This window comes from Dipodomys ordii, unplaced genomic scaffold, assembly GCF_000151885.1.
Source record: "Dipodomys ordii isolate 6190 unplaced genomic scaffold, Dord_2.0 Scaffold86, whole genome shotgun sequence".
NCBI lineage: Eukaryota > Metazoa > Chordata > Mammalia > Rodentia > Heteromyidae > Dipodomys > Dipodomys ordii.
Genome location: NW_012267302.1, coordinates 4,853,121 through 4,879,409, shown reverse-complemented (window position 1 = coordinate 4,879,409; position 26,289 = coordinate 4,853,121). Strand labels below are relative to the sequence as shown.

The following is a 26,289-nucleotide window of genomic DNA, read 5'->3' as shown; positions in this document are numbered from 1 at the left end:
AAAAAAAAATTCTGGCCAGTACTGGGGCTTGAACTAAAGGCATTTCACTTCCCCATGGCTTTTTTTCACTGAAGGCTGGGTGCTCTTCCACTTGAGCTACAACTCCACTTTCAGCCATTTTTTGTATGTTTTTTATTGTAAAAATGTTGTACAGAGGGGTTACAGTTACATGAGCAAGGTAATGAGCACCTTTCCTATTGAGCATTGTTGCCTCCTCCTTTGTTTTCCCCCTACCATCCCTTCCCTTCCCCTCTCCACCCCCCAGCTTTTTTGCTGGCTAATTGGAGGTTAAGACCCTTATCAACTTTCCTGCCCTAGCAGGCTTCAGACTTTGATCCTTAGATCTCAGCTTCCTGAATAGGTAGGAATGCAGGTGAGATCCACCTGCACAAATGAATGGAGGGACGTGTATAAAAGCAAAGAAAGAAACAATTCAGGCAAACTTTTCCAAATCTGACCATGTAATAAGTCTAAGTCTTTATCATAGGCAACATCATAAGAAGACAGACCTAAATTATAGGCACTTTTTCTCTAGGAGAAGCAAAGCCTTAGTATCTGTAGTGTAGTACATAGTACTTATTAGTCAAAAAGAAAATCAGTAGCATCTCCGTGGAAAATGGGTGCACTCTTGGCAACATAAAAATAAAAATTACCCAATAAGCACACTCAGCAGATTCAGTTTGCAACTCATCAGAACAATTTTAAATGGCATTAAAAATAAATATACAGTATTAGTGATGGTGTGGTGAATTGAGCCCTCTCACATTGTTGACAAAAACTGGTACAGCCTTTTGAGAAAGCTATCTATTCATGAATATCAAGTATTTTTTTTTCCTGTGCTTATTTGGCTGGCATTTTACAATATAAGCCACACCACCAGCTTATCTGTTGGTTACTTTTGGGATGGAGTCTCTCAAACTTTTCTGCTCAGGCTGGCTTTCAACTTCAGTCCTCTGGATTGCAGCCTACTGAGGAGCTAGGATTACAGGTATAAACCATCAATGCTGGCTATATCATAGACTTAAAAACCTATAAAACAAGGAAAACAAAAACAAAAATATATTCTCCTCCTGATCTACTCCTTACCAAATGCACATTATTTTTCACTTAGTACACGGTTGATTTGGAAAGAAAAGTTTCCACCTTTTGACTGTATAAAACAAAATATGCTATACATTTTGTCCTTGTTTAGAATATATACTCTTTATTTAGCTAGTAAGTTCAACTTCTTGTTCCACAACAGATTTTTATTATAAATAGATGCATGCTGCTATTGTTTGTGTGTGTGTGTATGTGTGTGTGTGTGTGTGTGTGTGTGTGTGTGTGCCAGTCCTGAGGCTTAAACTCAGGGACTGAGTGCTGTTCCTGAGCTTTTCACTCAAGGTTCGCACTCTACCATTTGAGCCACAGCTGCCCTTCACCAGCTTTTTGGTGGTTAACTGGAGATAAGAGTCTCATGGTCTTTCCAGCCCAGACTGGCTTTGAACCATGATCCTCAGATCTCTGCCACCTGAGTGCTACTCAAGCTAAGATTACAACTGTGAACTATTGGTGCCTGGCTTGCTGCTACTTTATATGTACTGTTTCATTAATATTAATCTCTAAGCCTTTTTAATTTCCATTTTATGAGACCTAGTTTTACTTTAAAAAATATTCCAACATATGGGCTATTTTGAAGGTAAGATTGTATAATTTCTAAACTAAGATTGTACTATGGTTAGAAAATGCGTATGTAATATCTAATTTTTGAAATTTGTAAAAATATGCTTTCATAGCTTAGAGGGAAGCTAATTTATTAAAATTTCAGTGCATGATTAAAAATGTATACTCTGTCATTGTTCAGTTTTATAAATATCCATCAATGCAGCTTGTCAATTGTGTTTATCTTCTCCATCTTCACTAGTTAAATCTATTTGACCTCTTACAAACTGAGGAAAATGCTTTAAAATCTGACCATCATGAAGATTTTTATATACCTTTTCCATTATATAAATACTTGCCTTTTGTGGCTTAAAGCATCATTCATCAATTCTATGGCACACTATTTCCCCCCATATTTAGCATCTTTGAAGATGCCTTCCAAATTATATAATACAAAAGCATTGCATCACAGTTTAATTGTAGCATTTTTGTTTATGGTGGTAGATGAAATACTGCTATGCCTTGTCTTTGTTGACTTCCTGTCTTTCATGAAATAACTATATTTTGAGAGGTAGATACAAACTTAGATTTTAAGAAATCTAGCCAATGAACTTATTATAATCAGTAATAACTTTGAATTTTGTGTGTGAGATAAACATTCTACATGAGGAACCATGTGGCTATCCTGCCTGCTTAGACTGATGTTGTCTAGGATAATTTCAACCATGTGTCTTCTCCACATGCTTTGGTGCATATATTATGTACCAGATTAAGCTGGGTTCATTTGTGTTTACATCCAAAAATATAATATCCAATGATCACTTTCTAAGTTCAGTCCATTTGATGACCTGAGCCATCTAGACATGCATGCTATTGCATATTGTCTTCTGATTATATGCGTTAGCAACTTATCTTCTGATTATATTCATTCTACTTGCAACATTTTTCTTTTTCCATGATTTTAATAACAACTGGATTTTCCCCTTCCCCTTCCACTTTCTCTCCTCTATTGGATTGGAATTTATATTTGGGGCTGGGGGATAAAGGTGGTTATCTGCAAAAATCTATCCTGTGAGACTATATTAAAATTCTTTTTTCAATGGTTTTTTCTTATTGTGAAAATACCATACAGAGGGGTTACAATTACATGAGCAAGGTAATGAGCACATTTCTTATCAAGCATTGTTGCCTCCTCCTTTGTTTTTCCCCTACCATCCCTGCCCTCCCATCTCCACAACCACACTCCCCCACACTGCCCCACCCACCAAAGTTGTAAAGTTCATTCTTCGACATAATGTCTTATACATCTCATTGTTGCAATGGACCCACCTGTAATCCTTATTTAAATAACTTGATTTTTCCCTTCCCCTCCACAAATTATACCAACATCAAATACAATGAAAACAGGGGTTATACTGTGGGGGAGGGACATACAAAGCAACAAAAAAAATCACCTTATAAATATGCTAGAAACAATAACAAGAAAGAAAAAAAACCTCTTGTGTCCTTATCTTGGGGTTCATTTTGCCTAACATCATCTTATCTGACCTCTTCTGCTTGTCTCAGACATACACTAGTTATCCTAAATAAGGGAGACCATGGGACCTGTGTTTCTTTGGGCCTGGCTTACTTCACTTAATATAATTTTTTCCAAGTCTTTCCATTTTCTAACAAATGGGGCAATGTCATTCTTTCTGATGTGTATATATACCACATTTTCTTGATCCATTTATCTACTGAGGGGCATCTGGGTTGGTTCCATATCTTAGCTATGGTAAATAATGTTGCAATAAACATAGTGGTGCTGGTAGCTTTAGAATGGTTTTATTTGTGATTATTCAGGTAAATGACCAAAAGTGGGATTTCTGGATTGGTCATAGGGGAACTCTATGTGTAGTCTTGTGAGTAACCTCCATACTGCTTTCCAAAGTGGTTGAACAAGTTTACACTCTCACCAACAATGCAGTAGGGTTCCCTTCTGTCCATATCCCCTCCAGCATCTGAATTAAAATTCTAAGTAGCTCAGTAAGGTACCAGTGTTTCACACTTGTAATTATAGCTTTTTAAGAGCCTGTGACCCAGATGATGGCTGTTTAAGACTAACCCAGGCAGAAAGGTCCATGAAATTCAGACTCAAAAAAAGAAAACAACCCACCAAAACCAAAAAGCAAAAAGTGGGGCAGGAGGCATGGTTCAATGGCAGTTCATTGAGTAAGCAAGTTGAACAAGTGTGAGGCTCTGAGTTCAAACCCTAGTATGGAAAGCAATAAATCTAAGTGGCTCCTTGGACGAGTGCTCACCTCGCAGGTGAAAGGCATTAGGTTCAATCTCCAGCACTTGTAGCTAACTAAATAAGTAAATGCATTACTTGGCCTGGGCATTTCAACTCTGATTACATCATCTGTTTGATCTCTTTACACGTTTGCCAAATATTTAGCCTATTTAGCTTATCATTGCATTAAGTCATTTCACACTTTTCCTCTAAGATTGTTTCTATTTGTTCTCAGGTGCATGTTTTAGAAGCTTTTTGAGTTTAATATACTGGTAATAAATGCCTTCATTCTGCCCATATTAGTTTTCCTTTACTTTGCATCCTTCCTTAAGAGTTTGACTTCTAACACATGAGTAGGCTGTTTACTTCCTCCAAGTGTCCTCGTGCTACCATCAGAGTGCTGAAGAATCTTCTGCTTTTATGCTAGGTGATACTGCTTTTTGGAGATTTTTGTTTTCTCTAGTTACTTATGAAATCTTCTCTTGGTCTTTGATGTTCTGCGGTGTTGGTTGGCACTCTTACCAATTTAGCCTACTTGCTCTACAATGTGATTCCTAAATATTTTCATATTTTTAAAGAACCAATTTGAAGAATTCTCAGCTATATCTCTTCAAATATTGCCACTCCTAAATGTGCTCTTTTCTCTCTGAAACTTGGACTTGGTCACTGGAAAACATCTTTTCCCTGCAGCATCTAACCTCTTACTTTTTATATTCTGTGGTTTGTGTTACACATTCCATGTGCTTTCTTTACATTCCTTTATTAGTTGGCTTATATTCTCTCTTCAGCGATCAAGGCTATGTAACAGTGGGCATGTTAAGTAGGCTAATTCTTAAAATTTTATTTGTAAGTTTTTCAGTGACTAGTTGCTTTCAAAGCTTCACTCTTTTCTGTTTTTCTCATCTCTGCATCATGTGATCATCCTAATATCTGAAGTCATTTTTTTCTGTAAGTCCATACCCTTAGACAGACAAAGCTTACACAATCATTCCATATGGATGTGTTACAATACTGTATGCACCTGCACTCATCACAAGCTTCACAGACAAGCATCTACTGGTTCTTGGACAGATAGAGGCAGTGGTCAGAATCCAGCGATATCTGAACAAAAGCTCTCATCTCCACCTTCCTAGCCCACTTATCACAGAGCCCCATGGAGACGGATGCATCTGAATGGTTATGTAGATTTATAATAGTGTAATACAGTATCTGGTTTCAGTTTTTACATTTGACCTTTCACAGATTTCAGGTATCATTCTTTGACTTTTTCCTCTAAGCCACATCTGAGCAAGCTGCTTAGAAATCTGGGATGTTCCCTCCCTCAGCACTGATGGGAAAGCTCCTATCATGCTAGAGGAGAATGGTCTAGGTGATGACCACCATCATCTGAAGTATTTTTCTTCTGGCTTGTAGCTTGACACAGGCACTGCTGCCAGTAGGTAAACTATGCACTTCAAAGCCTGCAGGCTGTGTGTCATTTGAACTTCATCTGAACTCCTCCTACAGATTTAGCCAAGTCAAACCACAATTTCAATGTTGGAAATTAGGGATAAGAGTACAGGATTAGGGCTGTACGTAAAGTACTCCCAGGTTATGTATGCCATCCTGTGCCGTTCTTTATACCTCAAACTAAAGGAGCGTATGTCAACCTTAGCAAAAGCTGTGACTTGGGAGAGGACCGGCTCTTCCTGTGACACCATTGGTTGTCTATACCAGGTGCCAAGCCCAGTATATGATAGGAATAAATGGTAATGATACCCTGGGCACAATGTGGTCCCATCTTGTATAGGAGAGCAGTTGTGATGTGGCTTGCTGGTCTATACTCCTTGAAATAAAACACTTGGAAGGACCCCCACCTGCATATGCTTCTGTCACCAAAAATGAACCTGATCATCAGGTTCGTTAATTAATGTTAAACTTAATGTTAATTAATTAATGCTAATTAAACTTAAACTAAACATTATTTCAGCTTGTCCGAAAGGGCTAGAGAATAATGCCCTATCAGCAACTGTAAAATGGACCAACATAGATACTACTTTCCTTAGATGATGTGGCTTAGCCACATATCAGAGGGTTAACTCAAATCCTCTTGAAGCCAGCCATTCTATTCCCAATAGAACAATCACCACTGGGGAGTTATCTGATCCTGGTAATACTGGACTTGGTTTCTCTGGGGCAGAGGGACCATGTAACTTTGAGCAGGGTAGAGAAGATCCCCTGAAAGTATGTTCAGCAGTCACAATTTTTTAAAAAAGTAAATAAAATGAGGCCCTAGGATGAATTGAAATGGGAATCTGTGACCTGGAAATATACAATTTTGTTTAATTATTTTTAAAGAGGATGCTAATTGTCTTTTATACTTTAATTTTTTCTTAATTATCACAACTCCTAGATGATGTTGGCGATGTCAAGCCTTTATGTCCTTACCTGGAGCTCAAACTAAACTTACATCTAGGCATCTTGCTCAGTTTAAAGTTATCCCATACTCTCTGCATGGGCATCTGATTTAAGTGATAAGTTGAAGTAAAATTATGTTGTTGACATTTGAAATCAGTTTGAAAAAGTAGAATCACAAGGGACCAAAGCTAGACACTTTCTTTTATTGTTGTGGTTCTGGTTTTACTTTATATTTTTTATTTATATTTATATTTTATATTTATTTATTTATATTTATTTTTATTTATATTTATATTTTTTAGTTGTCAAGGGGTTTCAGTTACACAAGGTAATTAGTATGTTTCTGGTCAAGCCTGTTATCCATTCCTTCCATTTTCTCCTACTTTTCCCTCCCATCAACACCCCCATCCCCCAGGTTGTACAGATCATTTCCAACATGCTGTCTTGTGAGTATCACTGTTGCATTGGTTCCTCCTTGTCCTTTTCCTCACCATTCTGTTGTTCCCCTTTCCTTCGCTAATTCAAATAAATGTATATACAGTACCAGGGTACCAAAATCAAATACAGACAACAGAGGATATACCATAGGGGGAAGAACATACAAAAGAAACAAAAAAATCACATAGTACATTAAAAACAACAACAAGGAAAAACCTCTTTTGTGTGTGTGCCTTCTTTTGGGGTTCTGGCTAAGTAGCTAACCTAAACCTCATGAATCTGTCCTTCCATATTTTCTGGGTTTTGTGCTCAGATTTAGGCATAATCCACTTGTGACTTAATAGTTTATATGTAGTATAATCAAGAGGCCAAAAATTAATTTGGGGTAGATCTTATCTTTACAATTATTTGTAGAAAAGACCCTTTCTCCATTAAAGTGCCTTTCCTTGTCAAAAAAAATCAATGGACTCTTAATAAATTTCCTTTATAGACTTCCAGTTGTATTAATCCACAAGTTTATCCTATGTGAATACCATACTGTCTTCATAAGTAGATTTTTAAAGTTTTGATATTGGTAAATATTAGTCTCTAACTTAAAAAAATCTTTTTTTTTCTGGATTCCCTAGCATTGCTAGATGAATTCTGGTAGGGATTTTGTTGGTCTATATTTAGATTAAGCTGGGAAATAGTGTTATCTTTACAAAAATAAGTCTTACAATCCATGAACATGGGATGTCGTCCTATTTATTTAGATTTTCTTTAGTGTTTGAATAATGTTTTACATTTCTTCTGCTAACTTTATACCTGTATACATTATGTACTTATGCTCTGTTATAAATAGAGCTACTTTCTTGATTTCCTTTTTGAATTGCTCACGGCCAATGTACGGAGAGACAATTATTTTGGTATACTGATCTGGTCCCCTGACATCTTGCCAGCTCATTTATTAGTTCTAACAGGCTGTTAGCAGGTTCCTTGGGATTTTTCTAATATGTAAGATTATCTGCCTTCATTATCTGGCTGCTGACAGCTTTCTGACCCACATGTCTGGGCTAGCTGCAATAATAACAATAAAAATTTGAAAAGATCCCAGTCACTCTTTCCCTTAGTATTGGCATGGAGGCTCAAACCACGGAAACTCCAGCCCCTGCCCTGGAAACCCTATGACAATAAAAACCAAACTCACTTGCCCCCTCCCCTCTCAAACCAAATCATCAGGAGTGCATCCTCCACTATCCCCAGAAAGCCTCGTGATCTTTCTACACACCTGTTGCATGTATGATATAGCATTAGTTTCGATTCTCAACAACTACTAGGGGTGGGGAACAGCAGCCTCCCCTTAATGGGGCAACCACAGGAAAAATTGCAAATACAGAGAAAATGCCAATGTGCTGCACAGGGACAGAGGTATGGTCTGCTCCTTCTTGATGTATCAAAACTGGCTCTATTGTTATTTCCTTTCAACCTTTCCATCAGAGGAGTCCTGTTGAGGATAGAGTTTGGTGATATGTTGATACTGAAGTGGTTTACTCTGAAGAGTGGACAGTGAAAGGTAGAACTCATAGGAGTCGCCTCACAGTTGGGCTCACAGGCTCTGGAAGACCTCACCTCAGTAGTGATCATGAGGAACTCATTTGTGCAATGGTATTTCAGAGCCAAAAGGAACGGCCAAGTCTCCCCTGTCCTCTTCCCCACCAGGATACAAGAACAGAACCGCAGTGGGTTTGCAAGGCATAGCACTTCTCATGGAAATCTTGGGAGTGGACTTTGGTTGTTCTGGATTCCCAGTGGTCTCTTGCCACTACCCTGATTCAGTCTGCATGGAAGATCTGAGATCACCATTATTTGAAAACTTGTTTTCAGGTCTCCAGAGTAGCTAAAACAATAGGCCCCCTCTCCAATGATATCTGCCTATGGCACTCAGATATGGGGAGTGACAAAAGTTCTTCTTTCTCTAATACTAGCCTGCCAGAGGAGTCACTGTCACCCCAAATCTTCACACTTCCTTTGGAGCTCATAGGAAGTGTGAGTTTAGCCTGTGGCTAGGGCCACCTGGCTCACCTTGTAGTTATAGCTTCAGCCCCTTTCTCATCCCTGAGGAGCCAAGAGATTGCTGACTGTTCCCCACTCTTCTCTGCTACTTTTCTCTTTCTCTGCATTTTTCAGGACATGTGTGATTTCCAGTGCTTTTCCTTCCTCCATCCCAATCAACCCCCTACACCCCCCAGTCAGAGCCCTGCATCTACTTACCCTCAATCTTCTCATTCATAGAGTCCAGTGGTGGGGCAGAGGGGGTTTCTAATTGCCTCTTCTTCCCCTGTTTTTTTTTTTTTTTTTTTGCTTTTTGAAGGGTTATGTGACTGCCAAAGTATCCTTGTTCAGCCCTCAATGTTTTGAGTAAGAAATTCTCTGGATGAATTGGAGGGGCAAGGACTTGACTAGGCTGACAAAACTTGTGAATGTCTATGGCAAAGGATTGGAGGTGAACCCTCAGCGCTTCGCACAGCGGTGATGGGGCAGGGAGGACCCCACATCATCACATTATCGCGTGGCTTTCTCTTTCCTGTTTGCAGTCTACCCGCTATCTCCCGGTCTAGTTTTGAACTGCAATGGAAATAATGACTTGCACACTACCTTCTCTCTGATCTCAGTACGGCCTCAGAGAGCTGAAGGATGCCATTAATCTTCAGGAACTTCCAAATCCAGCATTTGGCTGGGATTTGTGAGGGGGCCTTTGAGGCTTCCTAATGTTGGTCACAACCCCAAATCCTTGATTATTGTGAATGAAGCAAGGCCAATGAAAACAACGCTGAAGGCTGAGTACAGGCAGAGTTATCCCTATATTGTCACAACCCAAATTCATAACAACTGTTCCAATTTGCAAAACCATTAAAAGCGCTTCTAGGAAATGAATCAATGCCTATGAAGGTCTCTTTGGGAGAAAAGATCTGATATTTGGGGAGAGGATGGAAAGGGGAGAAGGCCAAGAGTAATTGCTCTCCAAGGCAGCATTCTTAAATAATTTGTTCTGAATACCCTCCAGTCACACACGTGAGGAATGACATTGGAGGGCAAAGGGCTACAGTTCAGAGATAAAACAAGTTGAAGGTATTTAAGGTACTTGCCAAGGAAAAGTGCTCATCTGATAAAAATTTAGGCAGGAAAGATGCCAAAAACCAGGAGAGACACAACAGAAAGCTGTGATGAGGTGATTGCTGCTCCAGCTGTCAGACTTGTCAGTGGTGTCAAGATGCCAGATTTTAACTCAAATGCTATGTCAGCCCAAGAGCTGCCTCTATTTCCCTGTATGATTTTCATTAAAAAAAAAAACCCTAAGACTTAGGTCTAAGTACAGCTGTCCTATTTGGGGCTGGTTCAACATGAAAAAGTATTGGTTTATTTCTCTCCTTTATAAAATATGGAATTAAAGCAAGAAGAAGAGAATACAATCCGGCACCTTCCCACTGCTGTTCAAAGTGGGGTGAATAGGAATAGAGTTATGAGCATTCTGTAAAGCCTGACACGATGGGAAGAGAAGGGTTTCAGTTGTCTGGTTTTTCACATGGACCCTCAAGGGGCCCACAAGTGGGTAATGGTATCAGAAGTGTCAACCTACTCTCCTTCACAGTTTGAAAAGGTTGAATCAGATCAAGAGTCTGTGCATCATAAAGTTCTGGTTCTGTTAGCTTAGATGTGAATAAAATAAAACCATAGGCTATGATGGGCTCTTTCTATTTGCTTTAAATAGATATGAGAAATGTATAAAGAGAAAAGTTGAAGGTTTGTTTTTTTTTTTCCAAAGGAAAATAAAGATCCATGAAAATGCATCTCCACATTAAAGGATGTCAAGGAAAAAGACATTTTAAAAGTCATTTAAGAGCACTAATATAATTCTCATTAAATGCTTATCTATTTTCTTTTGAAGAAGAGTTATGCACATTCTAATTCACATAATGTATATTACAATCCATATAATCAGACCATAATGAATCTTTTCTATGCATTTGATGACAAGAAACCTATACCACCACTGGCACACAGTTCAAGAATAGTGAGAATAAACTCTCAGAAAACTTCTTTAATAAAATCACTCTGCAATATCAATGCCTCTTTCTCTCTGCTATACTGACTGAGTCAGTGCTCTCCTACTTTTAGGTGTGCAGCATCCATCCATTAGACATTTTTCCCCCAATCATAGGGCTTACACCCAGGGTCCAGGAGGTATCCCTGAGATTTTCATTGTTGTTGGAGGGTTTTTTTTGTTTTTTGTTTGTTTCTTGTTTTTTGTTTGTTTCTTGTTTTTTGTTTGTTTTTTTGCTCAAGGCTAGCTCTATACCACTTGAGACACAGTTCTACTTCTGGCTTTTTGGTGGTCAATTGGAGATAAGAGTCTCATAGACTTTGCTGCCTGGGTTGGCTTTAAACTGCAGTCCTCAGAACTTAGTCTCCTGAGTAGCTAGGTTGCGGGCGAGAGCCAGCAGTACCTGGCTCTCTAGACTTTCCCACACATGCAGATTCTCCTTGGTGTGACTAATACACATATTTATGTTCCAAAGATAAGGTCATTAAAAGAAGCATCAGGCCCAGGCGACACAGGAAATTCCCGTGAATTCCTTACAAGAATGGTTTGACCTATATGTCTATTTTGCCTACAAGTGTGTAGTAGAGTTTGAAATAAAGTAATCAAGAGTGAGTAAGTTTCTTTCTTTCCTTTTTTTGGGACCAGTTGTGGGGCCTGAACTCTGGGCCTGGGCGCTGTCCCTCAGCTCTTCAGCTCAAGGCTAGCGCTCTACCACATGAGCCACAGCGCCACTTCCGGCTTTTTTTTTCTTTTTGCTTATGTGGTGCTGAGGAATCGAACCCAGGGCCTCAGGCATGTAGGGCAAGCGCTCTACCACTGAGCCACCTTCCCAGACCCAAGAGTGAGTACGTTTCAAAAAGATAATTGAGTCAAAATAGTTTTCTGATTCTCACAGTTCCAACCAGGGATCTTGTTTGCCTTCCATCTACCTAAATACCTGAACAAAATGGATGAAAGAATAGTGTCCCCAGACCTTGTAGGGCTGCAAAGGACACTGTGTCTGTCCCTAAGAGTGGGAAAACAAGTGAGATGATCTTAGAAAGTGGAACACAGGGTTTCCCTGGAATGAGGGACGGTATGGTGGCTAGACTTCAACAAGGAACCTACTAATAGGTATAGAGAGCCACAGCAAAACAAGTTTTCAGAAAGCTATGGAGAGTTTTCTCTGAAGACTTGAGCTGAACACTAATGAAGTCTTTTCAGAGAATTGAAAGAACAGTAATACCACCTATTGGTGGTGACGATAAATAAACAAATATAAAAATATGTAATAACACTCAAGAAAATAAAATAATCAAACACATTAAACTTTTTTTAGAAAGGGAAGGCATGTAGAATAATAAAAATATTGCGTAAATGTAATACATTTTAATGTATGTGTGGAAAGGACAAAATAAATCTGATAATTCTTTCAAATAAAAAAGTAGAAATTTCAGTCTTGAGTGGAGCTCCTAGGAAGCTAGTTGCTCATGAGTAGGATGTGATTAGTTATACCTCACCTTAGCCTCAAAAAGCCCTAAATAAAGGGCAAAGAATAACAGAAATAAAAGACATACCCAGAAAAAGAAAAAAGGTAAGCAAACTGTTTCTAACAGCAAGTAACCTGATTATTTACTTAGAAAATCCCCAAAACTTATCTTCTTCACAGTTAATTTTTACAGAACATACAAAGTTAATAAGTAAATTCAGTAAGGTGGTAAAGCAGCTCAACACACAAAAATGAGTTAGATTTTCTATATTCTGACAATGGATATATGAGAATAGAAACTAATATAACAAATTATAGTTGCTCAAAGAATATGAAATATTTGGTATCAACTTAAGAATTTATATGACTTACAAGATTAAAATTAGGTTTAATGATCTATATTAGTATTTTCTTTTTATTTATTTTTCATTTTTTTTATTGTGAGAATACCGTACAGAGGAGTTACAATTACATGGGTAAGATAATGAGTACATTCCTTATCAAGCATTGTTGCTTCCTCTTTGTTTCCCCTTCCCATCCCTTCCCATACTTCCCCACCTCCCCTCACCCGGTCCTCTCCCCCCCCCCAAAGTTGTGAAGTTCGTTTTTCAACATAACGACTTGTACATCTTACTGTTGCAATGGGTCTACTTGTATCCCTAGTTAAACGACTTGTTTTTGCCTTCTCCTCCACAAATTATACCAACATCAAATACAGTGAAAGTAGGGGTTATACCATGGGGGAGAGACATACAAAGCAACATAGAAATCATCTTATAAACATGTTAGAAACAATTGCATGAAAGAAAAAAAACACTTGCATACTTATCTTGGGGTTCATTCCCCTAACATCAACTTATCTGACCTTTTCTGCTTGACTCAGACATACACTAGTTATTGCAAATAAGGGAAACCATGGGACCTATGTTTCTTTGGACCTGGCTTACTTCACTTAATATAATTTTTTCAAGTCTTTTGAAGATGCATACTATGTGCATGGATTAGAAACCTTAACATGATATAAAGATGTTCAGCTTTCATAAAAGATACATAGTTTTAGTGCAATATATATAAAAACCTAAATGTGTTACTATATAGACAGAGATGAACTTACTCTAGGATTTTGAGAAAGGAAATGAAGAATAAAGTAGTAGTAAGCACTTTTCCTAATGTTATAATTATTATAGAAGTGTAATAATCTAGAGAGTATAGTATTGATGAAGCAATACATACATTGAACAAAAAAACAATATAGAGAATCTAGGGAAAGAATCTACACAAATATGATAAACTAATTTTGGCAAAGGGGCAAACAGTGGAGGAGAAAGAATTTTTACAATACATGGTGCCAGTATAGTACTTTTATCACACAAAACTGATCATGGACTTCAATGTAAAGTACAAATTTTCCTGAAATTCTAGAAAATAAGATGGGAGAAAATCTAGGATGAGACAAAAGTTCTTAGAATTGACATAAAAAGTATAACCCCTACGAGGAAAATTTGACATGTATCTATACTTCATTTCAATCTAAAAAAACTCTGAATCTGTGAAAGGCTTTGTATAAAAAGTGTTTATGGCAAAGCATATTTTATGGCCAAGATGAAAGTAGACTGAGACTCAATAATGAAAAACAACTAAAATATTTGGAAATAGGGGCTGGGAAGGTAGTCAGTGGTCGAGTGCTTGCTTTGCAGGCATGAGGCCCTGAGTTCAATTCCGCAGCACCACATAAACAAAAGAAGCCGGAGTGGTGCTGTGGCTCAAGTGGTAGAGGGCTAACCTTGAGCTGAAGAACTGAGGGACAGCGCCCAGGCCCAGAGTTCAGGCCCCACAACTGACAAATCAAGGAAATAATATATAAAAACTGATCTAAGTCAAGAAGGCAAATTATTATAAAATATTTTAAACCAATTGAAAATTAAAATACAACATAAAAAATTCAAAGGCAATTCAGAGCAAAATAGATAGCACTTAAATATATCAGAAAAGAAGAAAAGTTTCAAGTCAACATCAGTATTCACATTTAAAAACTTGAAAGAGAAAGCCAAAGATAATAAAAGCAGCAGATAAATAGTAATAAAGGACAAAATAATCATCTAAATGGAGAGCAATAAAAAGAAAGAAGGGAAAATATCTATGAAATCAAAACAGGTCTTTGCAAGACTTTTTTCCCCCAGTAAATAGTGCTAAATCAATTGGATGTCCTTGTAGACCACAATGAATCCTGAACCTGGCTCACACACTAAATATTACAATCAAATGAAGTCTAGACCTTGAAAATCATGATTCTTATGGAAGTTCCTAACTGCTGTTTCTTTCGTTTAGAATACTTTCTTTACCTGGTTTTAGGGCTCTGTCTATAGTATTTTTCCATGCTGAGCAGCTGGAAGCGCACCAGGGTTCACCACAAACATGTTCCCTACTGGGCTGTCACACACCAAAGCCTTCTTTGGGTACAGATCATTCAAGAAGCCTACATACCTCAGAGCCTTGGAACATAATGAATACTCTGTGCACTCAAATTAGTCAACCCACAGAGTCAGGGAAGTCTAGCTATTGCCACATAGAGCTGTCCCTGCAGCTTCCGCTGGCTGTCACCCTCTCCTACATGGCAGGCAGCCTTTATCCACTTTGTAGCTGTCAGTCACACAGTTGGGCTTATCATCTATCCTAGTCACTGGGCTGTTTCCCATGTTTTCTTTAACTCTTAAAAATATAGTAAAGATTTCTGAAACAGAACCTTTTAAAACCCTCAATATTAAGGAACCAATGCTGTATTAAACTACTTTAAAATTAAGAACTTCTGTTGAGGGCTGGGAAGGTGACTCAGTGGTAGAGTGCTTGCCTTGCATGCATGAAGCCCTGGGTTCGATTCTTCAGCACCACATAAGCAGAAAAAGCCAGAAGTAGTGCTGTGGTTCAAGTCGTAGAACGCTAGCCTTGAGCTGAAGAGCTGAGGGACAGCACCCAGGCCCAGAGTTCAGGCCCCACGACCGACAAAAAATAAAGAAAGAACTTCTGTTGATGAAAATAGACCACGAAGGAAGTAAAATGTAAGTGACTGTGTGGGAAGGAGAAACTACGGTTCATAATGTGGAACAGAACTTGAATCTAACCAATAAGAAGATGAAAAGCTCAAAGAATCCAACCAACATACGCTGAAAATCCATGTCCCAGTAGATGATATTCAAATGGTCAACAAGTGTACATAAACATGCTCAACTTTAGCAGACAGGAAAAGGCAAATTAGATCACCAGTGAGCTACCATTTCATATGGACCATTCTGACTGAAATGAACTGGGCTTGAGAAGCCTAAGATTGGGGAACTTGTGGGAAAGCTGGAAATTCTTATATACTGCTGATGGTGATGTGAGTTGGTAGAACCACTTTAAAGAAACCTCTCTGGCAATGTTTACAAAAACAAAACAAATGGCATATCTTATTCAGGTGTAAACACTTGTCCAACAAAAAAGTACAAAGGTGTGCATTGAGATATTGTTCTCATGGGCTCAATCCTCAGCACTACAAAAATACATATAAATACAGATACAAGAATGTTCTTGTAGTATTACTATAGCTCCAGACTAAATACAAATAAAATGTTCATCAACAGTAGAATGAATCAATAAACTGTGTGTATACTTACACTCTTATGTATAATCCTAAACAATAACAAGAAGAAAAATGAACAAGGATTGGCTATGCAACAACACATGGAAGAATTTCATAAACATGATTTTGGGCAAGTGCAAAAAGAACACATAGCAATATGGTTCCATTTATGTAAAGTTCAAAAGCATACTACTAAACTGTTAAATGTTAGGTAGATGGGTTGTTTGGAGGGTGGAATGAGAGATGGTACAAAGGGGTTTTGAGAGTTATGATAATTACTAGTTACAGTTCTATTCATTTTTGAATGCTCTCAGAACTGCACATTTAAAATTTGTATATTTTAATACATGTATGGTAATTTAATAAGCAATATCAAAGAAAATTATATAATGACCTGTTGTACTTACAGCAAGAGAGATGACCTAATAATTCACCGAAAGTTTTTCACTTATCACAACTCGGTTAGATTACCATATTACAAGCCAAGAAAGAAAATACAAGAAAGGGAAAAATGGAAATGAGAGGCAGACAGATACTGTCAAGGTAAGGAGGAGGAGATTTTTGTTTACCTGGAGGTTCCTGAGTGAAATCCAAATAGACATTTCTAACAGTCAGTTGGAAATACAAATTTGGATGAATGTATGTCTTGGGATAGACATTTGTGAGACAAAAGAGGCATGCAGAGGTGATACTTGGGTTCTGTATGGTACCCAAGGCTAACAGGGCCTAATAGCATCTTAAGAATTAATAAAAACAATCCAAGGTTTGTTAAGAGCTGAGGTTTGGGGAGCTGATCTAAAACTATAGAAAAATAAATACTATTAAGAAGGAAAGGGCTGGGAATGTGGCTTAGTGCTAGAGTGCTTGCCTAGCATGCATGAAGCCATGGGTTTGACTCCTCAGTACTACATAAACAGAAAAGGCTGGATGTAGTTCTGTGGCTCAAGTGGGTACAATGCTAGCCTTGAGCAAATAGAAGCTCAGGGGCAGAGCCCTCAGGCTCTTTGAAGAAGAAGGAGAAGAAGAGGAGGAGGAGGAGGAGGAGGAGGAGGAGAAAAAAAGGAGGAGGAGGAAGAAGATGTTCATCTTAATTCCTACTGCATAAATAAAGCTACGGATTTTTTTTAAGTAAAGCCTACACTTGAGACCTTTGACCAATTAATAAGACACTCTGTAATTTATTTCTTTTTGTGATGCTCAGAGACAAGTCCAGTGATCTCTGTGAGACCCTTTAATATTAGAGGGAGGAAAGTTTTCTAGTTGCAGGAGCATAAAGTTTGGTTTATAAACACTTTGTAAATCCAAAGCACCAAGAGATTTATGTCTCCCTAAAGAAGGCCTTAAAAAAGCTAGCCTTTATATCTGTCAAAAATGTGCTGAGTTCACTCATCAGAGGAACCAGGCCAGAAAAAGACCATTCAGGACCTTTGTTGAAGCCAGACATGGAGCCCTGGAAGACAAACACAAAAGCTGTGGCTAGGCCAGAACCACAGGGCAGAGATGTGTCTTTGTAGAGATTTTGTGAGGCTTCCTTTTGTTTTCCAGGGTGCAATTGAATAAATATCCATAGTGTAGATGCCTTCATTTTAATATGTAATGCAGCTGTAGAGAAAAAGAAGTCCTGGTTCATGGTAGTTTATGAAATTGCCCGTTTTTGCCTTTTTAAATGTTAGCTTGTGTTAGATGGGGTGCAGGGACAGGGGGATTGTTCATTACTACATCCCCACATGTTTACACTACATTCCAATCATTTTCACCCTTTCCCTTCAAAAAATAGCATCCCCAATAGTTTTTCTTGTTTCATTTTCATAGTTACAAATAATTTAATAGTTATTTAACCTCTTTTATACCCCAGCCCCCACCAGCAAAACTCCCTGAGGCTAGTCCCACCCTTTTTTTTTTAACCTCTGAAGGATTCATTCAACTTAGAGAGCAATAGGCTACAAATAAGTACTTTCCAATTTTAAATTGTTCTGGAAATATGAATCAGAAAACTCCTCTGGCTTCTCTAAGCAGAGTACCTGTGGCTCAAACCTGTAATCCTAGCTACTCAGGAAGTTGGGATCTGAGAATTGTGGTTCAAAGCCAGCCTGGGCACGAAAGTCTGTGGGACTCCTATTCCCATCTACCAGAAAACCAAAAGTGGAGCAGTGCTGAATTCAGGACCTGGATTTTGTTCCTTAGCTCTTTTGCTTAAGACTGGTGTTCTCTCAAAGTGGTAAAGTGGTAGAGCCTTGAGCAAAAGAGCTCAGAGGCAGTGCCCAGGCCCCAAGTTCAAGCCCCAGGACTGACAAAAATAAATAAATAAAAATAAATGCTTCATTTAAAAATTCATCTCTATATTTAGGCCATGAGACAATGCATCAGGGATGGAACTGATGATACAAATCACAAATTTTCTCTTATTTTTAACTGAGAAATTATTTCTCATTCCTCTATATAAAGTTGAATCTTTCTAAGTGGAGTCTTCTGCAAAGAGAAGAACTCTTGTGTTGATCTAAGAACTTAAAATTTGCTTCTAGATATGCAGGAGACGCACAGACTAGCTAAGTCCCACACAATAATTTCCATTGAAAAAAACTGTCAGACCATTGAGTCGGTTGTTTTGGTTCATCTAGACAAAGGGGGACAGTGATGTTTAGAAAGCCTTAATGTATAGAGAGAAATTCACTTTAACCAAGTTATATTCCTGGCTTTGTCACTAATGTTACACATTGATTATGTGAACACAGTAAAGATAGATATCTATTTCAAAATGTGTGGGTTAGCCTAGCAGTGTTTTAAAATTTCTTCCATATCGAAAAGTTCTGTCTTCTGATTCTAAAAATAAGTGAAGCTTCTATTTACTAATTCATTATTTTTGTATCATGTAGAGTATTAAATTCTAAGCCTAGGTATATGAATCTTATACAACATGTTGTGTTATTTTACTTATAGTGTAAGTAAATAATAACTTAGCTCAGTGGTTTCAACACTGTTTCTTCTTATGAAAGAGCAACATGGTAAAGAAACAGGGGTAAAACACAGAAGGCTCCTAAAAGGTAGATTATCAGTATCAGGAAACAAAATGCAGGGCAAAATCCTCAATTGTATTTGGCTCTTTATACTTTTCTTTCCAGAACATGAAACAAGTCAAAGTAACTTTCCTAATGAACACACACTATTTCTTGAAATTTCAGACTAGGTTCTACAAGGCTAGTTAAAAACACTAGCACTTCTGCTGGGCACCTGTGGTTCATATCTGTAATCCTAGCTATTCAGGAGGGAGATGTGAGAATCACAGTTGGAAGTCTGAGACTCTTATCTCTAATTAACCTCCCCAAAAGCAAGAAGTAGAGCTGTGGCTCAAGCAATAGAGAGCTAGATTGGAGCAAAACAAACCCAAAGGGACAGTACCCAGGCTCTGAATTCAAACCCCAGAACCAGCACCAAATAAAATAAAAGTGTATCCTTTCTAAGTCTGACCATTATTTAGCAACCAGGATTTCTCCAGAGGATGTAGAGGACAAGGCCATGATGTGCTGTACAAAGGCACCTCTGTGCACTCACTGTAGGACAATAGCACTATCTGTGGAAGTAGAATTGGCTGCAAACTTTGTGAGGTGTAGTGCAGAGTGAAGATGCACTATTTCTGTTCAAAACTTAAAAAGTAACTCCAGATGGTATATACAGAGAATTGAATTAGTCATGGGCTCTCTGAGCATGGCATGAGGCCCAGTATGACTGAACAGGTACTGTACCATGAAATTCACACTATTTGAGGGGGGATGTTCTATTGCTCATCATGGCAACAAAGTTCTACTCTCCTACCCCACATGATTAAAATGCCTTTAAAAACATGTTAGTCCCTAGCAAGTGAAAGGCTCTGAGTTTGGCCCTCAGCTTTGGAAAAATAAAACAAAACTTGTATGGTGTATACCTGTAATCCCAGAACTTGCTCTGGAGGAGGTAGAAGCAGGAGAATTGCAAATCTGAGACCAGCCTGGGCTACAGAGTGAAACCCAAAGAACATTCTAGTTCACTATCACAAAATGAGGTTCACAGTAGTTTATGAAATTGCCCATTTTTTGCCTCTTTTTTATATTAGCTTATGTTACACAGGGGATTCAGGGACAGGGGGATTGCTTGTTATTATATCCCCACAATTTTATACTACATTCCAATCATTTTCACCCTGCCTGCTTTCCCCTCAAAAAAATAGCAGCTCCAATAGATTTCCTTGTTTTGTTTTCATAATTATAAATAATTTATTTTAATAGTTACAAGGAAAAAGAAAATGTAGGAATTTACTCAATATCTCACATTTTACTCTTTGTTGTCAAATAAAGCCCTTAGTGAAATGTAAAAAATATAGAATAAAATTCATTATAATTTTTATCTTATAATATATAAATATATAATTTATGTGTGACATCATTTATATATATACATATCCTTTATATATAAAATTTAACTGAATTTTATATGTATATAATGAAATGTTTTATCTATAATGTACATTGTATATTATATATAATACATTCATACATAGTATATGGCTGTTGTGTAGATTCACAGAAGTATGCAATAATTCACAACTGAGAACTTTTCATCGACCCAAGAAGTAGTTGGATGATGATGATTAGCCATTTCTCACCCTCCCCTCCCTCATCCACTCAAGTACACAGCCCTAAGCAACCACCAATCTTTTTGTCTTCCCAAATTTGTCTTACATTACATATGGCCTCTTGTAACTGGTTCTTACTTTGCATGATGTTTTCAAAGTTGAACTGCATCATACCAGCAGTACTTCATTTCTTTCAATTGCCAAATACTGTATGGCTTATATTTTACTTAAACATCCATTAGCAGACAGGCTTCTGAGTTCTGCTTTATCTCTATTATGAATAATTCTTTTATGGACATTTATGTGTAAGGATGTGTAGTGTGTGTGGATATATACATACTTTTTTTATTCTTGTAGGGATTGAGATTTCTGGGTTAGGCAGTAACTGGAGGTTTAATGTTTTAGAGACTGCTAGGCTGCTCCCCAGTGGCTTTACCATTTTATAGTTCCAACAGTGATGGACAAGGGTTCTAGTTCCTCCATGTCATACACTGGCACACTCCCCCCGTTGTTAATCAGCAGTTGTTAATCATTGTGGCTTTGATGTGCATTTCCCTGAGGGCTAATGATGCTGAGCTTATGTAGTGTTTATTGCCCATTCCTATATCTTCTTTGGAGATTCTTCACCCATTTTCTTTTCCTGTGCTGGTACTGGGGCTTGAATTCAGGACCTGGATTTTGTTCCTTAGCTTTTTTGCTTATGACTGGTGCTCTACCATTTGAACCATGGCTCCACTTCTTGCATTTGGGTGGTCAATTGGAGGAAAGGGTCTCATGGAATTTCCTGCCTGGGCTGGCTTCAAACTATGATCCTCAAATTTCAGCCAACTGAGAAGTTAGTTTTATAGGTATGAGCCACTGGTACCTGGCCCTTTGCCCATTTTAAAAATGAGATAATCATGAACCCCAAGATAAGTATTCAAATGTTTTTTTTTTCTTACATGCAATTGTTTCTAACATATTTATAAGATGATTTCTGTGTTGCTTTGTATGTCCCTCCCCCACGGTATAAGTCCTGCTTTCACTGTATTTGAAGTTGGTATCATTTGTGGAGGGGAAGGGCAAAAACAAATCGTTTAAATAGGGATACAGGTGGACCCATTGCAACAGTGAGATGTACAAGTCATTATGTCAAAAAACGTACTTTACAACTTTGGTGGGGGGGGAGGGGAGAGGTCGGGGGAGTATGGGAAGGGGAAACAAAGAGGAGGCAACAATGCTTGATAAGAAATGTACTTGTTATCTTGCCCATGTAATTGTGACTCCTCTGTATGGTATTCTCACAATATAAAAAAGTGTTAAAAAATGAGATAATCATCTTTTTAAAATGATTGTTATGTGTTTTTTACATACTTTAAATATTTTCTCAGATTATGATTTGCAAAACATCCCCATTGTATAAATTCTCTTTCTGTATTCTTTTCTTTTTTCCACAGCTAGGGACTGAACTCAGGTCCTTGCACGTGTCAGACAAGTGCTCTTCCACTCAGCTAAATCCCCAACTCCTCTTTTTTTTTAAATTTAATTTAATTTTATTTGTGAACATACTGTACAGAGGGGTTACAATTGCATGGGCAGGATAATGCGTACATTTCTTACCAAGCATTGCAGCCTCCTCCTTTGCCCAACTCCTCTTTTTGAATTCTTGATGATGTTTCTTTGAAGCACATGGGTTTTAATTTTGATGAATGCCAATCATCTATTTTTCTTTTATCTTTTATAATTTTGCAAAATTGCCTAATCTGTTATCTAGCTCATTCTTTTAAAAGTTTTATACTTTTACTTTGCTTTCATATTTAGGTTGTTGATCCATATTGAGTGAATTCCGTATATGGTTTGAAATAGTGGTCCATATTCATATGTAATACTACATGACCTCCTACTTACCCCAGGATTGTTTATTGAAATGACTGTTGTTCCTTAATGAAGTATCTTGGCTCTGAAATCATAATTCAATTTATTATAAGTGTAATGCCTTATTGCTGGACTCTTGTTTCTATTCCACTGATCTATGTCTATCCACACTGTGACTCTGTAGTAAATTTTGAAATTTGAGGACAGAGTAAACTGTGTTGATTCTGTACATAGCTATGGAGAGTATATAATTTAACTTCTATAGACATAGGACCAACTACTTACTTAGGCTATTTTAGATTTACCTAAACAAATTTTGTCATTTTTAGAGTATAGATTTTGTACTCTGTTACTTAAAAAAATGACATTGACCCTGTAATTGTCACTTTAATATTATCTTTAAGTTGCTTTATAAAGGGATTTCTTGTTTTGATCCTCTTATAAGTGGAATCACTTTAAAATTTCACTTTCAAATTAATAGTCCATTCTAAGTATATTGAAATACAGTTGATTTTTCTAACTGTTCTTATATCCTGAAACACTATTAAACTCATGTATTAATTCCAGGTATTATTATATTTAGAGGAATCCTTGTTAGAGTGTATCAATATAAGAGTACATGCAAATAGAGAGTATGTTTATTTCTTCTTAATCTGGACTCTGTATTTTTTTGCTTCAGTTTTTGTCCTTTATTCTGTTGGAAGAGTATATTATGTTATTTTTTTCTTGGGTTAAACTAATCTTACCTTGCTGAAATCAGTTGTACTCAGTTATTATGTACCATCATTTTTATGTATTCTCGTATTAGGAGTACTATTTAATTTGTTAAGAAATTGCATCTATTCTCATGATGCCATATTTTTCTTTGCTTCATTAATTTGCCCAGATTTAGTATCAGGATAATTCTGGACCCAGAGATGAAATGGCAAACAATGTTTATCTTTTTATTTTTCTTTCTTTTTCAGAAAAAAGAAACAAAATGATATTGGTTTTCTTTGAATATTTGGTAGAATTTGCTAGTGAAGCCATCAATGCCAAGGGGTTTTTATTCATAAATGTTTTTTTTTTGCTTAGTAATTTTATATTAGACAACTCAAATTTCTCCAGTTCCTTATTTTGTTATTTTGTTTGGGGATTTTGTGTCTTTCTAGAAACTTGTACATTACATCTAACATACAATTCTTCATAGTATTTTCTTATACCTTACTTTTCTGTGGTTTGTGGCAAATATCTTTTTTTTCATTCCTAATTTTAGTTAGTTGAGTCTTATTTTTCTTGGACATTCAGCTGTGCATCAATTTTTCTGATCTTTAAAAGAGTAGACCTGGGGGGGTCATAATTTTTCCATTTTTTTTTCATTAATTTCTGTGCTGCAATATTTTATCCTAAATGCTAGCTTTGAATGTAACTGGCTAAGATGCTAAGGGCCTTAAAATTAGGTTATTCAATTGTAAACATCTTTTAACATAGACATTCTGACTATAAAATTCCCTCTATTTAGCTTTAGGTGAAATCAATAAGTTCTGATATCCTGTGTATCTTTCCATTCACCTTAAACTATGTCATAATTTTCATTGTAGCTTCTTCTTTGATGAAATTTTAATTTAGCAATGGGTTGTTCATTTTCTATAGAATTATGAATGGCTCAAATTTCTCTGCTATTAGTTTTGTTTTTATTCTAATAATGTAAAGAATGTACAGTGGCATAGTTTTAATTCAATTAAAGTGAGGTTTGCTTATAGCCTAACTTTATGTTTTGTGTTAGAGAGTATCTGATGCAATTAGAGTAAAATGTGTGTTCTGGTGGTGGTGGGTAGAAAGTTAGATTCATATCAAGTCAAGTTCATTCACAAGGTTGTTCAAGTCTTCTATTTCCTTGTGAATATTCTGCCTAGTTATCCACCCATGATGGAAGTTAGAACTACCATTGTTGAATAGCTTTTCTGACTCTGGACACAATATTTCTTCATGTATTTTGGGCACATTTATTTGTAATTGTTATATATTCTATGTATGCTTGACAGATTGACTTTTTTCGGTTGTGGGGCTTGAACTCTGGGCCTGGGCACTGTTCCTGAGTTCTTCAGCTCAAAAGCCTCCACCACTTGAGCCATAGAGCCACTTCTGGTTTTCCGGTGGTTAATTAGAGATCAGAGTCTCATGGACCTTCCTGCCCAGGCTGACTTTGAACCACAATCCTCAGATCTCAGCCTCCTGAGTAGCTAGGATTACAGGCATGAGCCACCAGCACCTGGCAACGTTTTTATCATTATAAAATGTTCCTCTATTGCTAATAGTTTTGGTGTCTTAAAATATATTCTTCTAATATTAGTATAGCCACTCAACTTTTCTTATGCTTTTTTTTCTATCTTCTGTAAATCACATGCTATTGGATCTCTCTCTTTTTTTTTTTTTTTTTGCAATACTGCCTATACCTTGTTAGGCAGGCATTCTGCCATTTGAGCCATACCACCATTCCTGTTTGTATTTTTCATCTTTAAGAGGATCTTGCTTTATGCCCACACTGGCCTGTGATCCTCCTATTTGTGCTTCCTGGAGTTTCTGGGATGAAAGCTGCATATTACTGCAGTATTATTATTGTACCTTCACATAGCTTGTGCTAACAGGCATGTGTTATCCCATTCTCCCATTAGTTGAGATGGACTCTAACAAACAACTTCTGTATTTATTTTTATTTTTCCTTACCTGAGATGGCTTTAAAACATGACTGCCTGATATCTCCCTTCTAAATAGCTTGTTCAATTCTGAGCCAGTGCACCCAGCAAGATATTATTTTTGTAATGTATTCTGATCATCTCTGCCTGATGATGGAATTTCTTAAGTATTCATAGTTGATGTTGTTACTGATATGGTAGCGTTCACTATACTGATAACTTACTGCTTTCTAAATGTTCCATGTATTTTAATTTTGTGGTTCCTTAAGTGCTTTATTTTGGGCTAAATGCATGTTTCCTAATGTAGCATTATATATATATTTTGTTAGTCATGGGGCTTGAATCTGGGCCTGGGTGCTGTCCCTCAGCTGTTCAGCTCAAGGCTAGTGCCCTACCACTTGAGCCACAGATCAACTTCCTGTTTTCTGGTGGTTTATTGGAGATAAGAGTCTCCTGGCCTTTCCTGCCAGGGCTGGCTTTGAACTGTGATCCTCAGATCTCAGCCTCCTGAGTAGCTAGGATTACAGGCATGAGCCACCAGCACCCGGCAACAATAATGACATGATTTTTAAAAAAATCTGTTTTAGAACTATGTAACTTACATAGTAGGATGAAAACTGCATCTATAAAACTCTATCCCTCCTTCCCTCATGGGAACTATTGCTGTTAAACCAAACAATACATCTTTAAAATCTTATCTTACATAATTTAGTGTCTATTAAAGAAGCAAATAAAATAGAAGAGAGCTAGTGTATATTTGCTTTCTGATTTGCCATGTCTGCTTCTCTTCATTTCTTTCTATAGATCTGAGTTACCATCTGGCTCCATGTCTTTCCTCCAATAGGGTTTCACTCCCAACCATCTCCACTGTGCTCGCACTGTCAAATATATTTTCTATACAAACATAATGCTTTAATTTCATACATATTGCTCCATGCAATTGCTCTTTATTTAGAGTTAATTAGTTTTTGTTTCTGTGGTAAAATGTACACAAAAGTTGACTGGTTTAGCCATCTTAGGTATACAGATCAGCAAAGCATACTCACAATGTTGTGCAACTACCACCACTCGCGGTTTCCAGAATCTTTTCTTCTCTCACACAGAAATCTCAAGCCCACTAAACAAAATGGCACTCCACACTTCCTTTCCTCCCTGGATGCTGCTCACCTCCATTCTGCTTTCTGGCTCTGTAAGTTTTCCCATTCCAGTTGTATCAAATGCATGGGATCATATAATATTGG

General features: G+C 37.3%; 1 protein-coding gene across 3 annotated transcripts in view; it reads right to left on the bottom strand.

Annotated features, from left to right (window-relative positions):
* LOC105992693 (chromosome unknown open reading frame, human C10orf11) overlaps positions 1-26,289 on the bottom strand; it is a 1,076,746-nt gene that overhangs the window by 31,863 nt on the left and 1,018,594 nt on the right. The gene's annotated exons all lie outside the window — the stretch shown is intronic.